Source organism: Oryctolagus cuniculus, chromosome 7, assembly GCF_964237555.1.
Source record: "Oryctolagus cuniculus chromosome 7, mOryCun1.1, whole genome shotgun sequence".
Lineage (NCBI taxonomy): Eukaryota > Metazoa > Chordata > Mammalia > Lagomorpha > Leporidae > Oryctolagus > Oryctolagus cuniculus.
The window spans coordinates 93578651-93592725 of record NC_091438.1 but is presented as its reverse complement, the minus strand read 5'-3'; the positions used below and the strand labels follow the sequence as shown (position 1 = coordinate 93592725).

The window sequence follows — 14075 nt, the reverse complement described above, 5'->3', positions numbered from 1 at the left end:
AGAGGGCATGTTGAGCTATTTTGGGTTGCTTTTGGTAGTCTGAAGGAAGTCAGAGGCACTCCATGGTTGCTAGAAAGCTGCCATCTGCATACAAAGGAGAGTTGTTTGATATTCCGCACAACCTGAAGGCCTGACAAGCCACTCAGGTATGTGGAAATTGTTTGAGTCTAGAACCCAATTACATTTTATATGTAAACCTACAATAATTTTTGCATGGTTTTAAAATACACTCAATTTTTTTAGCCCACTTGTAAATTTTTGGAAGAGTATATTTGATTCATTGGAAGTTTGCCACCAGTCATTCCCTCTTTTGGAAAACCACATTTCCCAAGCATAAATCAGTTTGAATTTGTAGATGTCAAATTGCACTGATTTGGTGTGTAGATTTATTAATTATTTAACTGTCTTCTGATATAGCTGTTAATGAGCCTATTGGCATGCACATTACTCATATTTTGTTATAAATTCCAGTTTTCATTTCTCCTTTGTATTGTAGTCAGGGTGCTATACTGTGTTTTGTTAAAAAATTATATGTGGGGGCTGGTGCTGTGGCATAGTGGGTAAAGCCACTGCCTGCAGTGCTGGCATCCCATATGGGCACCGGTTCGAGTCCCAGCTGCTCCCCTTCTGATCCAGATTTCTGCTATGGCCTATAAAAGCAGTAGATATCCCAAGTCCTTGGGCCCCTGCATCCATGTGAGAGACCCAGAAAAAGCTCCTGGGTCCTGGCTTCAGATCAACCCAGCTCTGGCCGTTGCAGCCATTTGGGGAGTAAACCAGCAGATGAAAGACCTCTCTCTCTATCTCTCTCTTTGCAATACTCTGTAACATTGCATTTCAAATAAATAAGTAAATCTTTAAATTTCAAATAAATAAGTAAATCTCTCTCTGTAACACTGAATTTCAAATAAATAAATAAATCTTAAAAAGTAAAAAAAAATTATATGTGTAGGCAAGTAAAAATTATTTTTTTGAATTCCACTTTAAGACAGCAAGAAGAGTACTGGAAAATATTTTCTATACAAAAGGATGAGGTCAGAGACATGAACATTTGGAATTGGTAAAAAACAGATTTGTTTTGCAAGAAAGCCCTGGAGTCATTTACTTTTCCTGAAGGGCTTATTGGGCTATTGATATGGTGAGACTAGGCAGGCAACACTAGTCAGCCCTAAGTGACCTGGAAACCTTAAATACCTGCAATACACTGTTTCTCTGCCTGTCAGTCAAAAATGCTCACCTTCCCAGAATGTCCCTGTGTCTCATGTGGGTCCCGGAAGGGGAGATGCCCTGAATGTATGGATATTACACTCCATATGGAGGTGCCGTAAAATCCCCAGATGGCATCGCACATGCTAAGGCACCACCCTCTACCTCAAAAGACAAGCTGAGAATGAGGGAGAGCTCTCTGTTCCTCACGAACATGGTAGGGGGTATTATTCAGGCCCCTTGCCCCCTTTGGACAGCCCTCTGGCCCACTCCCCATGGCTGTTTCTCACACTCTCCTATGAATGTATGCTTTCTCTCTCACTGTTAAATATTCCTGTTCCTACCTGATATATTACAATACCTCCACTTGGAATTCTTATCTCTGTGTGAGGCGAGAACCTAGAATAAAAATTAATATGCTCAGGCCCACATCACTATGAGGGTAATATTCGTGTTCTTGACATGAGAGTTATTAAATCTTTCAAGAGCTGATGTTCTGTGTGTTAGGAGTCAGGATGGCTGGCCTAATTTACCCAAGGAATTGGGTTTTTCAGGTGCACTCATTTTTAACTTTTTTGAACTTATTGATTTTTGTCCTTCAGTTTGAACAAACCTCTGCTTTTTCATTTGAAGGAACAAGCTTGGCAGAAAAAGAGAGGAAAACTCCTTTGAATTGGGGTTATTTTGTTCCTTTTGGGGAAAATATCACTTGGAAGGTAAAATGAGAACGTGCTGGTGCTAGACATTCATATTGAGCCTGGAAAGGCTCCCTGCTGCTAGTCGCCCTGAGGAGTCTGGAATCATGAGGGCGCTGGGCCCAAGGTCTGAGCTGTGGAGTTTCCTGCAGGGCCACATTCCTTACGTGACCCGGGGTTTCTGCCCTTTTTGTGGAAGGGATGTGTGCAGCCTCTTACTAACAATGTTATTCTTGCCCGTCAATCATGTAAGGAGTTGCTGAGAAGAGGGTTAAAAACCAGTATTTTGTTTGGGTTTGAATCGTATCTTCCAAACAGGGGACTGGTCCCACCTTAGAAGGGCTGCTTTGCTACATTTTATTCTAGACACTTGGGATCATTCCATGAAGTGACCGTCATTAGTGAAAAACCTTCCTCTCCCTCTTTCGGACCCTCTCGGTTTTGGATCCTCCCTGCTTTAGCACCAGTGGCTCTTTAAGCCCTTGAATGCTTCACCATGGACCTGCTTATCAGTCTGCCCAGTCTCTGGTCTGTATGACTGGTCAAACAGCATGGGGGGAAGGGAGACAGGGAAGTGCCTGTGCACCTTTTATTATTTATTTATTTGGAAGACAGAGTTGCAGAGAGAGGGGGAGATCTTCCATCTGCTGATTCACTCTCCAAATGATCACAACGCTGGCTGAAACCAGGAGCCAGGACTTCATCCGGGTCACCCATGTGGATGTAGGAGCACAAGTACTTGGGCCATCTTCTGCTGCAGGGAGCTGGATTGGAAGTGGAGCAGCCAGGTCTTGAACAGGTGCCCATAGGGCATGCTGGCCTTGCAGGTGGAGGCTTAACCTGCTAAGCCATGACACTGGCCCCAGTAACATTAATTTTATTGAAAAAAAATTTATTGATTGAACACCTGTAGCATTCCAAACACTGTACTAAGGCCTGCGGACACACTGATGCTCAAAATGGAACATGTGGGGAGACAGACCATCAACAAATCTACAAAAGGTAAACATGATAAGTTCATGTATACATGATAAGTTCATGTATATAATTAACTTGGGAAAGAAAAGGTCTATTTCAGCTTTCAGATTGGACGTTACAGTGCAGGTCGGGTGGCCCTGTAGGCTGCTTTCTGTGGAAGCTGTTCATGTGGGTCCCTGGGAACAATCACATGGTGAGTCAGGAAGGCATGGGAGAAAACTAGGCTGAACTTGAAATCAAATAAAAATCAACACTTTGAGGGCATGTCACAAATGATCTACCTCTCAGACACATGACTGGGTCAAGTCTCCAACCCTAATCCATTTACCATTAACATTAAGGCATCAGCGATTAAACATCTGCTTGACTTTTAGGGAGACAAGTCCTATTCAACCCATAACAAGCATAAAATCAAATCTGTGTGAATCTAGTGACTGGAAAAAATGGCTATTTCAGTTAGAAACGTCAGAGAAGGTCTAATCACCCTTGGGCTGAAAGATGAGTATGAAGATCTACAGAAAAACCTGAAGGCACAGTGAGTAACATACAGAGAAAAGCCCCGCAGAAATATGACTAGTCCGATTATCAGTTTTCTCTTGAGTGAGCTTTGACCATGTGACTTTCAAGGAAGTTGTCCATTTAATCTAAGCAGTAGGATTTATAGGCACCATTTTTCATAATGTTTTTGTTAGAACCTAGACAGCTGGGAAGAGCCCTGCTGCCATTATCACCAAAAAAGAGGTGACGATGGTGGTTGTGGAGAAGGCGGGGTGGGGGAGGGGAGGGAGAATCTACAAATCACATTTCATCAGAAAGCTGAGGTTGCAACAAAACGGCTAGCTAATCCAAAATTTCAAGAAATACTGGTGTCTCCAAAGATAGAACAGATGTAGGTGCTGTAGGATCTACAGTGGAAATGTCTTTTTTATTCCTGATGTTTTATAATTTTTTTCCTTTCCTTTTTTTTCCTTGATCAGCCTGGCTAGGAATTTTACCAATATTATGGTCTGTTCTAAGTGTCAGGTTTTTTTGGAAAATGATTTATTTACTTTTCATTTTTTATTTATTTGTTTTTTAAAGATTTATTTATTTATTTGAAAGTCAGAGTTACACAGAGAGAAGAGGCAGAGAGAGAGAGAGAGAGAGAGAGAGGTCTTTCATCCGATGCTTCACTCCCCAAATGGCTGCAATGGCTGGAGCTGAGCCGATCTGAAGCCGGGAGCCAGGAGCCTCTTCTGGGTCTTCCACATGGGTGCAGGGGCCCAAGGACTTGGGCCATCTTCTACTGCTTTCCCAGGCCATAGCAGAGAGCTGGATCAGAAGTGGAGCAGCCAGGTCTCAAACTGGTGCCCATATGGGATACTGGCGCTTCAGGCCAGGGCATTAACTCCTGTGCCACAGCACCAGCCCCTATTTCTTTTTATCTGAAGGCAGAGCAACAAAGAGAAAGGGAAGGAGGTAGGGAAGGAAGGAGAGAGAGGGAGAGGGAGAGGAAGAGACAATATGAGATTGAGATAGATCTTCCATCTTCTCCATCTTTTGATTCCCCTCTCAAATGCTGGCAAAAGCCAGATCTGGGCCAGACTGGAACCAGGAACCAGGAACTCCATCCTGGTTTCCCACAGGGGTGTAGGAGCCCAAGTACTTGGGCCATCTTCTTTTACTTTCCTAGGCGTATTAGCAAGGAGGGTGAATCAGAAGTGGAGTAGCCAGGATTTAAACCAACACTCTAACAAGGGATGCTCATGTCAAAGGACACATTACCTGCTGGGCCATAACTCTGGCTCTCTAAGAGTCAGCTTTTCATTTTCTTGATTTTTAAAATTGATTTTCTGTTCTCAATTTTATTGATTTCTGTTCATACCCTTCTTCTTCTCTTTTTTTCTGTTTGGTTTGGGATTCTTTTAGTTAAAACTTTTTTCCTAGTTTCTTAAGGTAGGGACTTTGATGATTAATCTGAGAATTTTCTATTTTATGAAAGTACTTCTTTATTTATTTGAGAAATACTACCTATTTGTCCATGACTTCAAATATTTATCTCCATGCCAAATTTCTCTTCCACCTTATGTCTAAAAGTGAGCTCCTGTTTTTCCTTCATAATTCTATTCTACTCCCAACATTCTCAGTTAATGGCCCCTTCATTTTTCTAGTTGGTCAAGCTAAAACTTCAGAGGCAAACTTAACTTCTTTTAAACTCTGCATCCAACCCATGAGCAAATCCTGCTGGCTCTACTTTCAAAATGTTTTCAGGATTTGACCATTACTAGACATTTTCACTGCTACCATTCTGATGCAAAACACCATCATCTTCCCTGTGGGCTATTGTGATAACCTCCAGACTGGTCTTTCTGTGTTTAGGCTAGCCACATATGTTCTACTCTCAACACAGCAGAATGATCGTTTCAAAACTGAAATAATATGTGGCACTACACTGTTAAAAATTCTTCCAAGTGTCCATATTTTACTCAGAGTAAAAACTAAGGACCTCACAATGCCTACATGGTCTTGCATCATGTGGACCCTTGTAACTTCTCTGGCCTCACCACCAACTGCCTTTCCTTTTGAACACTCCACTTCAGTCACACTAGCTTGTATGGTCTGAATGTTCCCCCCAAAATGGTTATGTTGGAAACTTAATCTTCAATGCAGCAGTGCTGGGGAGGTGGGGCCTAATGGGTAGTGTTTACCATTTACAACCAGCACAGCCAGGAGTATATAAGAATTCCAGTTTGCATCCTTCCCATCTCTTGGTGTTTGCTTTTTAAATTAAAATGTTTTATTTTAGAGAGACACACACACAGAGAGGAGAGAGAGAGAGAGGAAGATAGAGAAAGAAAGAGAGAGGTAGAGAGAGAGAGAGGGAGAGTGAGATAAAGTGATTTCCCAGCCACTGATTCATTACCCAAATGCCTGCAATGGACAGGGCTGAATCCAGGAGCTGGGAACTAAACCCAGGTCTCCCACATGGAAGGGACAAAACTACTTAAGCCATTCCCTATTGCCCTCCAGGGTAAGCATTAGCAGGAAGCTAGAATGGAGAGTAGAGCTGAGACTTGAACCCAGACACGCTGATATGTGATGCGAGTGTCCTAAGAAGTGATGTTGGGCAGACCTCCAAAAAACCCAGGGATCACGGGGCTGGTGCTATGGTGCAGTGGGTTAAAGCCCTGGCCTGCAGTGCCAGCATCCCATATGGGCGCCAGTTTGAGGGTCCCAGCTGCTCCTTTTCCTATCCAGCTCCCTGCTAATCTGCCTGGAAAAGCAGCGAAGGATGGCCCAAGTCTTTGGGTTCCTGCACCCATGTGGGAGATCTGGAAGAAGCTCCTGGCTCCTGGCTTGGGATCATCTTAGCTCTGGCCATTGTGGCCATTTGGGGAGTAAACCAGCAGATGGAAGACCTCTTTCTCTCTGTTGCTCCCTCTTTCTGTAACTCTTTCAAATAAATAAAATAAATCTTAAAAAAAAAAAAAAACAGGCATGAGACTGCTGAAAGCTCCTGTGAATTCTCTTGGAATATTTGGGCCATCTTCTCTTGCTTTCCTAGTGCATTAGCAGGGAACTGGATAGAAGTGGAGCAACTGGGACTGGCACTCAGATGTGGGATGCCAGCATTGAAAGCAGTTGTTTAATCTGCTGTGCCACAATGCTGGATCCCATAATTAATTTGTAAAATACATCAAACTTCAGCTCTAGAGTAGGTACAGAACCAGTTAAAAAGGTCACAGGCTGGGGTTGGTGTTTGGTGCGGTGGTTAACATGCCACTTGGAATGCCTGTATCCCGTATTGGAGTGCCTGCGTTCAATTTTTAGCTCCACTTTTGATTCCAACTTCCCATTGTGCACTCTGGTAGGTAGCAGGGGATGACTCAAGCAGTTGAGGCCCTGCCACCGATTTGGGAGACCTGTGATGAGCTCCCGACTTTGGTCTTGTCCAGCCCTGGCTGTTGTGTGCATTTGGGATTGAATCAGTGGATGGGGGGATCTGTCTGGCTGTCTGCCTTTCAACACAGCAAAAACAGTTGTTGTCAGAATTATAAAGATTTTATTAAATAAGCTGTTTTATATGAGAAAAATGAATCAAGATTTGATTTAAATAGGATCTATTTTGTTTATTTTTATTTTATTTTTAAAAGTTTTTAAAATTTATTTGAAAGAGAGTGGTAGAGGCAGAGAGAGAGAGAGAGAGAGAGAGAGAGAGGTCTTCCATCTGCTGCTTTACTCCCCAAATGGCCGCACTGTCTGGAGCTGAACTTATCTGAAGTTAGGAGTCAGGAGTTTCTTTTGGGTCTCCCACATGGGTGCAGGGACCCAAGCTCTTGGGCCATCCTTTGCTGCTTTCCCAGGTGCATTAGCAGCAGCTGGATCAGAAGTGTAACAGCCAGGGTTTGAACTGGCACTCATAGGGATGCTGGCATCCCAGGTGGCGGTTTTACCCTCTATGCCACAGTGTGGAAACTCATTGAGCACTACTAGAAAGCGATGGCTTGTTTAGAATCAATCACAATGTCATGGCAAAGGTGTGTTTGTTTGAGGATGGCGCTATTTTTTCCCTCTGGAAGGAGACTTGGTAAATATATAGGGATATTACACATTTTGATGCATTTAGCAAATATCTTTAAGCTCCTAATAACTTCTAGAGAATGTGACAGACCTTGGATAAACAATGCTGAACAAAATAGCATGTTCCTAGCCTCATGGAGCTAATGTAGGAGAGAGTTAAACTAATAAACACACGGGAATATACTCTTACAATTTATATGTTAACATTCCAGCTTTTCCTTAAACAGCATGTAAATTTTGTCTGTACTATTATCTGTCATGAGATCAAGGAAATAGTTAAATACTTTCTCTAGGTAAGTATTCAAAAGATTATCTGAAAGTGAAAATGGTTTCTCTGATTAATCTTGTGTAGTCATCTGATTGTAGGAGAACATTTTGTGTTGCACAGTTATTTGCATGCTAGTCACTTTTGGCCTGGGTTATTTTATATTCACAATAACTAATGAGACAATTTGTGTGCTTGAAAAAGCAGGGTGGGAATAAATGATTACAATGGTGTAACTAACTCTTTGCTCCTGGGCAGTGTTCATTTTGCTCAATAGTGTTATGCTTTAAGAAAAAAAAAAAAGAGATTCTTATATACGAAGGCCTGATTTTCCTAATTATTTTGAATATTTCTATGATTCATTAAAATGTAGAATTAAAATCATTCAACTAATGTTATGATATTTTGCATTGTTATATCTACTTTAATTATCATCAAATTGCTTTGACTAATGGATTTCTTTTCCTTTTTCTTCAAGCCTACCCTTTGATTAGTCTTGGTGCCTTCTATTTTGAAGGTGTTTTTCATTCTTTGAAGGGTTTTCATTTGATATACTTTGTAAAGCCCAGTTTTAGGACAACTGTAGTATGGCTTAGAGGTATAGGGGAAGTAGTGCTGGCCTTGGTACAGGAGTCAGACAGACCTGGGTGTGAATCCCAGCTCCACTCTTACTTAGCTATGGCATCTTTGGTTAATTATGTAAATTGTGAGTCTTAGTTTTCTCATCTGTGAAATGGAGATGATAATATCTTCATAGGGTTGGCAGGATTAAATGAGATGCATACAGAAAGCACAGCATGGTGCCTACCACTTGGTGGGTGCTCAGCTGTGTATGTGCTGTTTGGCACATCAAGACATACTTCTCAGGATTCTATTTTAGATAGTGGAAATAGATTTGCATGAGTTATTCTTTCTTCTTTTACCTTGTCCCTTTGTGTCCAAGTACAATTTTTCCTTTGGGACAGAGGAAAGTGTTATTGGGTAGAGGGAGGCTGGCTGTGCCCAGGAGGGAGTAGCACAATGTCAGCGCACCCTCTTGAGCAGAAGGCTCTGTGTTTGGTGTGGGCAGCCTAGGCCAGTGGTTAAGCAAAATGTCCCAACCTTGTGGAAGAAAGTGTGGTTGAAGCTAAATTATAAGGCGTAATCAGGGTTAAAGCCAAGAATCCAGGCTATTCATTCAAAAAACCACACATCAGGCACATTGCTAAGCCCTGAGTTCATCAGAGTGGGGCACCGTGCCCCAGGGTCTTATGCTATAGAGAGGGAGTCCCACAATTATAGCACATTGTGGTAAATGCTAGCCGGGAAAAGGATGCAGGGATCTGAGAAATTTAAAGGAGGGACAGCCATTTACTATTTCTAGGAGAGGGATGGGGGCAGAGAGTCCAAGAAAGCCACACCTGAGCAGAGAATGGAACAAGAAGTGTAACAAGTGGTAACAAATAGGAAGGTAATTTGTGGGTCCAGTGGAGGGTGGGTTTATTTTATTTTATTTTTTTATTTAATAAATGTGAATTTACAAAGTGCAACTTTTGTATTGTTGTGGCCCCCCCCCCCAACCTCCCTCCCTCCCGCGGCCCTCCCCTTTCCCACTCCCTCTCCCATCCCGCCCTTCATTTTCAATTACCTTCATATACAGAAGATCAACTTAGTATACACCAAGCAAGGATTTTAACAGGCTGCACTCACACAACCGCACAAGGTATAGGGTATTGTTCTTCTAGTAGTGTGGTTTTTAAGTTTCATAGTAAAACACATTAAGGACAGAGATCCTACGTGGGGAGCATGTACCCAGTGACTCCCGTTGTTGATTTAACAATTGGCACTCTTTTTTCTTTCTTTCTTTTTTTTTTTTTTGACAGACGGAGTGGACAGTGAGAGATAAAGACAGAGAAAAAGGTCTTCCTTTGCCATTGGTTCACCCTCCAATGGCCGCCGCGGCCAGTGCCCTTGGGCCGGCGCATAGCGCTGATCCGAAGCCAGGAGCCAGGTGCTTCTCCTGGTCTCCCATAGGGTGCAGGGCCCAAGGACTTGGGCCATCCTCCACTGCACTCCCGGGCCACAGCAGAGAGCTGGCCTGGAAGAGGGGCAACCGGGACAGAATCCGGCACCCCGACCGGCACTAGAACCCAGTGTGCCGGCGCTGCAAGGTGGAGGATTAGCCTAGTGAGCCGCGGCGCCGGCAACAATTGGCACTCTTATTTATGATGTCAGCAATCTCCCGAGGCTCTTGCTATGAGCTGTCTAGGCTATGGAAGCCCCTTGAGTTCACCAACTCTGAACTTGTTTAGTCAAGGCCATATCACAGTGGAGGTTCCTTCCTCCCTTCAGAGAAAGGCGCCTCGGAGGGTGGGTTTTGAAGCACTCTTGTTTTTGGTGCTTTGGGGGCAAGGAGCAAAGCAAGCAAGGTAATGAGGTTGATTCTGAGAGTACTTGTGGGACGCTCTCTGGAGGTCCAGCGTTGCTCAGAGAACAGAGACACTGGGAACTGAAATGGTGACCTTGTTTTCATTGACTTGCAGCAGGAATTACTTGCATGACTTTAGTGACCTGAAATAGTTCATATGTAACTTCTGTTGATGCTCTCCTGAGAGCAGGATAAAGTTTGCCTACAGAGTTATCAAAATTCCTGCTGATTCTACATGATGGGAGGAATGGCATTGGACACTTTTACTTCTTGCTCTGGAAAATTTAGTGGGCTGGTATATTTGGGGACACTTTGTAAACCTGGCTAACTATTTTAAATTTCAATAGCTAGTCTTCTCACTAGAGATTTTTAAAAGTGTGTGTGTGTGTGTGTGTGTGTGTCTGAGTGAGTGAGCGAGAGAGACTCAGAGTCAACTGGTTGATCTTGTTTTCCTTGACTGAGAATGCCTGGATGTACAGATGTAATGTGAATGGGCAGTCCAGATGTTGATGCGCAAGAGGGTGCATAACTCATGTGTGGGAGCTGGGAGATTACTCATTAATTCAATTCTGGTTCTTGTCATGCTCTTCATCTTTTCTTCTAAATTTGTTCTCAGGAGACCCATCTCTGTGATTCTTGAGGATGACACAGCTGAGAGACTAACGATATTTACTAAAAACGAGAGATATTTGCCAGGTCGATTTCCTAGTCAGGATTCACTTGAGAATAAGCAGGAACACCAACTTGTATCTACATTATGATTTTAGAATAATTTCATTCCAAAATTTTCTCAAGCAGCAAAATTCTGAGAAAGTGACCCTTTATATAGGAAATTACTTCTATTGTTCTTACATTTCTGCATTCCTTGATTTTAATAGACACAGTTAAGTCTATAAAATATGGAAGTAACTTGCAAAGTAAGGCAGTAGGTATTTAGGAATTGAATTATTAAAATCTGTAAATGTAATTTAAAAGCCATCTTGGGATTTAAAGCTCACTGTTTGAGTCTATTTTTCTTTTGACTGTTGTGCACAGAACTCTTATTTAGCTTGATGTTTTCAATCCCTAAGTTTTGGAGTGATTCTTTTGTGTGCAGGAATAGAGAATTGAAACAGTTGATCAAATAGCACCTGGTTGATGATGGGTAACTGGAATCTTGTTCAAGTATTTCATCTCAGCTCAGCCCAGTAAAAACCAGGAGCTATTTCTTTTTTTATTTTTGTTATTTTTTTAAACTTTTATTTAGTAAATATAAATTTCCAAAGTACAGTTTATGCATTACAATGGCTTCCCCCTCCCATAACTTCCCTCCCACTCGCACCCCTCCCATCTCCTGCTCCCTCTCCCATTCCATTCACATCAAGATTCATTTTCAATTCTCTTTATATACAGAAGATCGATTTAGTATATATTAAGTAAAGATTTCATCAGTTTGCACCCACACAGAAACACAAAGTGCAAAATACTGTTTTAGTACTAGTTATAGCATTACTTCACATTGGACAGCACATTAAGGACAAAACTATGGAATGCTTCATGAATTTGCGTGTCATCCTTGTGCAGGGGCCATGATGATCTTCTCTGTATCATTCCAATTTTTAGTATATGTGCTGCCGAAGCGAGCACTATTTTTTATTTTTTTTAAAACTTTTATTTAATAAATATAAATTTCGAAAGTACAACTTTTGGATTGTAGTGGTTTTTTCCTCCATAACCACCCTTCCACCCGCAAACCATTCCATCTCCTACTCTCTCTTCCATGCCATTCTTCATCAAGATTCAATTTTAATTATGTTTATATACAGAAGATCAACTGTATACTAAGTAAAGATTTCAACAGTTTGCACCCACACAGAAACACAAAGTGTAAAGTACTGTTTGAATACTAGTTTTACTGTTAATTCGCATAGTACAACACATTAAGGACAGAGATCCTACATGGGAAGCAAGTGCAGTGACTCCCGTTGTTGATTTAACAATTGACACTCTTAATTATGGCATCAGTAATCACCCGATGTTCTTGTCATGAGCTGCCAAGGCTATGGAAGCCTCTTGAATTCACAAACTCCGACCCTATTTAGAAAAGGCCATAGTCAAAGTGGAAGTTCTCTCTTCCATTCAGAGAAAGGTACCTTCTTCTTTGATGGCCTGTTCTTTCCACTGGGATCTCACTCCCAGAGATCTTTCATTTAGGTTTTTTTTTTTTTTTTTTTTTTTTTGCCATAGTGTCCAGTGTCTTGGCTTTCCATGCCTAAAATACTCTCATGGGCTTTTAGCCAGATCTGAATGCCTTAAGGGCTGAATCTGAGGCCAGAGTGCTGTTTAGGACATCTGCTATTCTGAGTCTGCTGTGTATCCTGCTTCCCATGTTGGATCATTCTCTCCTTATTAATTCTATCAGTTATTATTGGCAGAAACTGGTCTTGTTTATGTGATTCGTTTAATGCTTAATCCTATCATTATGATCAATTATGAACTGAAACTGATCATTTTAACTAGTTAGATGGCATCAGTACATGCCAGCTTAATGAGATTTGGAGTCCCATGGTACGTTTCTAGCTCTACCATTAGGGGTAAGTCTGAGTGAGCGTGTGCGAAACTGTACATCTCCTCCCTCTCTTATTCCCACTCTTTTTTTTTTTTAATAGGGATCAATTTTCAGTTAAATTTAAACCCCTAAGAATAATTGTGTGTTAAAGAGTTCAACCAATGTTATTAAGTAGAACAAGAAAATACTAAAAAGAATAAAATAGTAATCTGTTCCTCCACAGTCAGGACAAGGGCTGATCAAGTCATTGTTTCTCATAGTGTCAGTTTCACATCTACAGGTTCAGGAGCTGTTTCTTAAAAGAAGTTAAGAGTTAGAAGACGAGGACCTCAAGGATCTTTGCTGTAATATCTCTAAAAAAAAGTTATTTACTTAAGAAGGAGAAGAACAAAGTGGAAAGAAAGGGAGTAGGGGAGGGAAGGGAAAGGGAGAGAGAGAGTCTTTCATTAGCTAGTTTACTCCTCAAATGCCCACAACAGCTGGTGCTAGGCCATGACAAAGCCAGGAGCCTAGAGCTCAACCCAGTTTTTCCTTGTGGCTGGCAGGAACCCAACTACTTGAGCCATCACTGCTGCCTCTTTAGCAGGAAGCTGGAGTCAAGAGCTAGAGCTCCCTACTGAACCGAGGCACACTGATATGGGAAACAGACAATCTTAACTACTAGGCCAGTTTACTTCTATGATTCTTTTACTAGGACTTGCTAGAAGTTTCCACCCCTTGTGTTTATTTACACAGATGCATGGAGTTCCTCTGGATTTAATGATCAGGAGGAGCGGGTGGCAGAGTGGAGTGCATCCAAGCTTCGACCTCCTGCAGAGACTTCACTAGCTCTGGCCCCACTCAAAACTAGCAGACTCATGGCTAGTCAGTAAATGGGTCCAAGCCGAGCATGTGTTATCCAGTGCTTTCCAAACCCAAAACAATGCTCAATGCCTTTCCAGGGCCTCTCCTTCATTCTCCTAGTGGCAGTTTATGAGAACTCCCATTCCGTCATGCCTTTATCTCACTCGCTGTTATTCCGCTTAATGTTTACCAATCTGTTGAGTGCAGAAAAAAATTTCATTGTGTTATAGAGGAATTTTGCTTACTACTAATGAGATTGAACATCTTTTAAAATATTTATTGACAATTTTTGTTTTCTCTTGTTTGGAACATCTCTACGAATTATACTCATATTTGTATTCAATTATTTATCTCTTATAGCCATTTAAAATGCTATTTATATTTTGGGTAGAATCTTCAATTACCTACTTTCCTTTGGCTATAAAAAAGAAAATAGTGAGCTTATAGTGAAGAAGACTCTGTTGTCAAGGGGTCTTCCTTGAATTCCCTGCCTGTGATTTCCCTTCTACACTTTCTTTTCCTTCCTGAGGACATTTGTGAAATTTCTCTGAGGCTTTACCACCTCGCCTGTGT

At 41.8% G+C, this 14075-nt stretch overlaps 1 non-coding gene across 1 annotated transcript; it reads right to left on the bottom strand.

The window, feature by feature from the left end:
* Nucleotides 1-11629: 11629 nt before the first annotated feature.
* Nucleotides 11630-11737, bottom strand: LOC127493787 (U6 spliceosomal RNA). The gene has a single exon (XR_007924331.2). It is a non-coding gene; the product is annotated as a U6 spliceosomal RNA (small nuclear RNA).
* Between the last annotated feature and the right edge of the window lie 2338 nt (nt 11738-14075).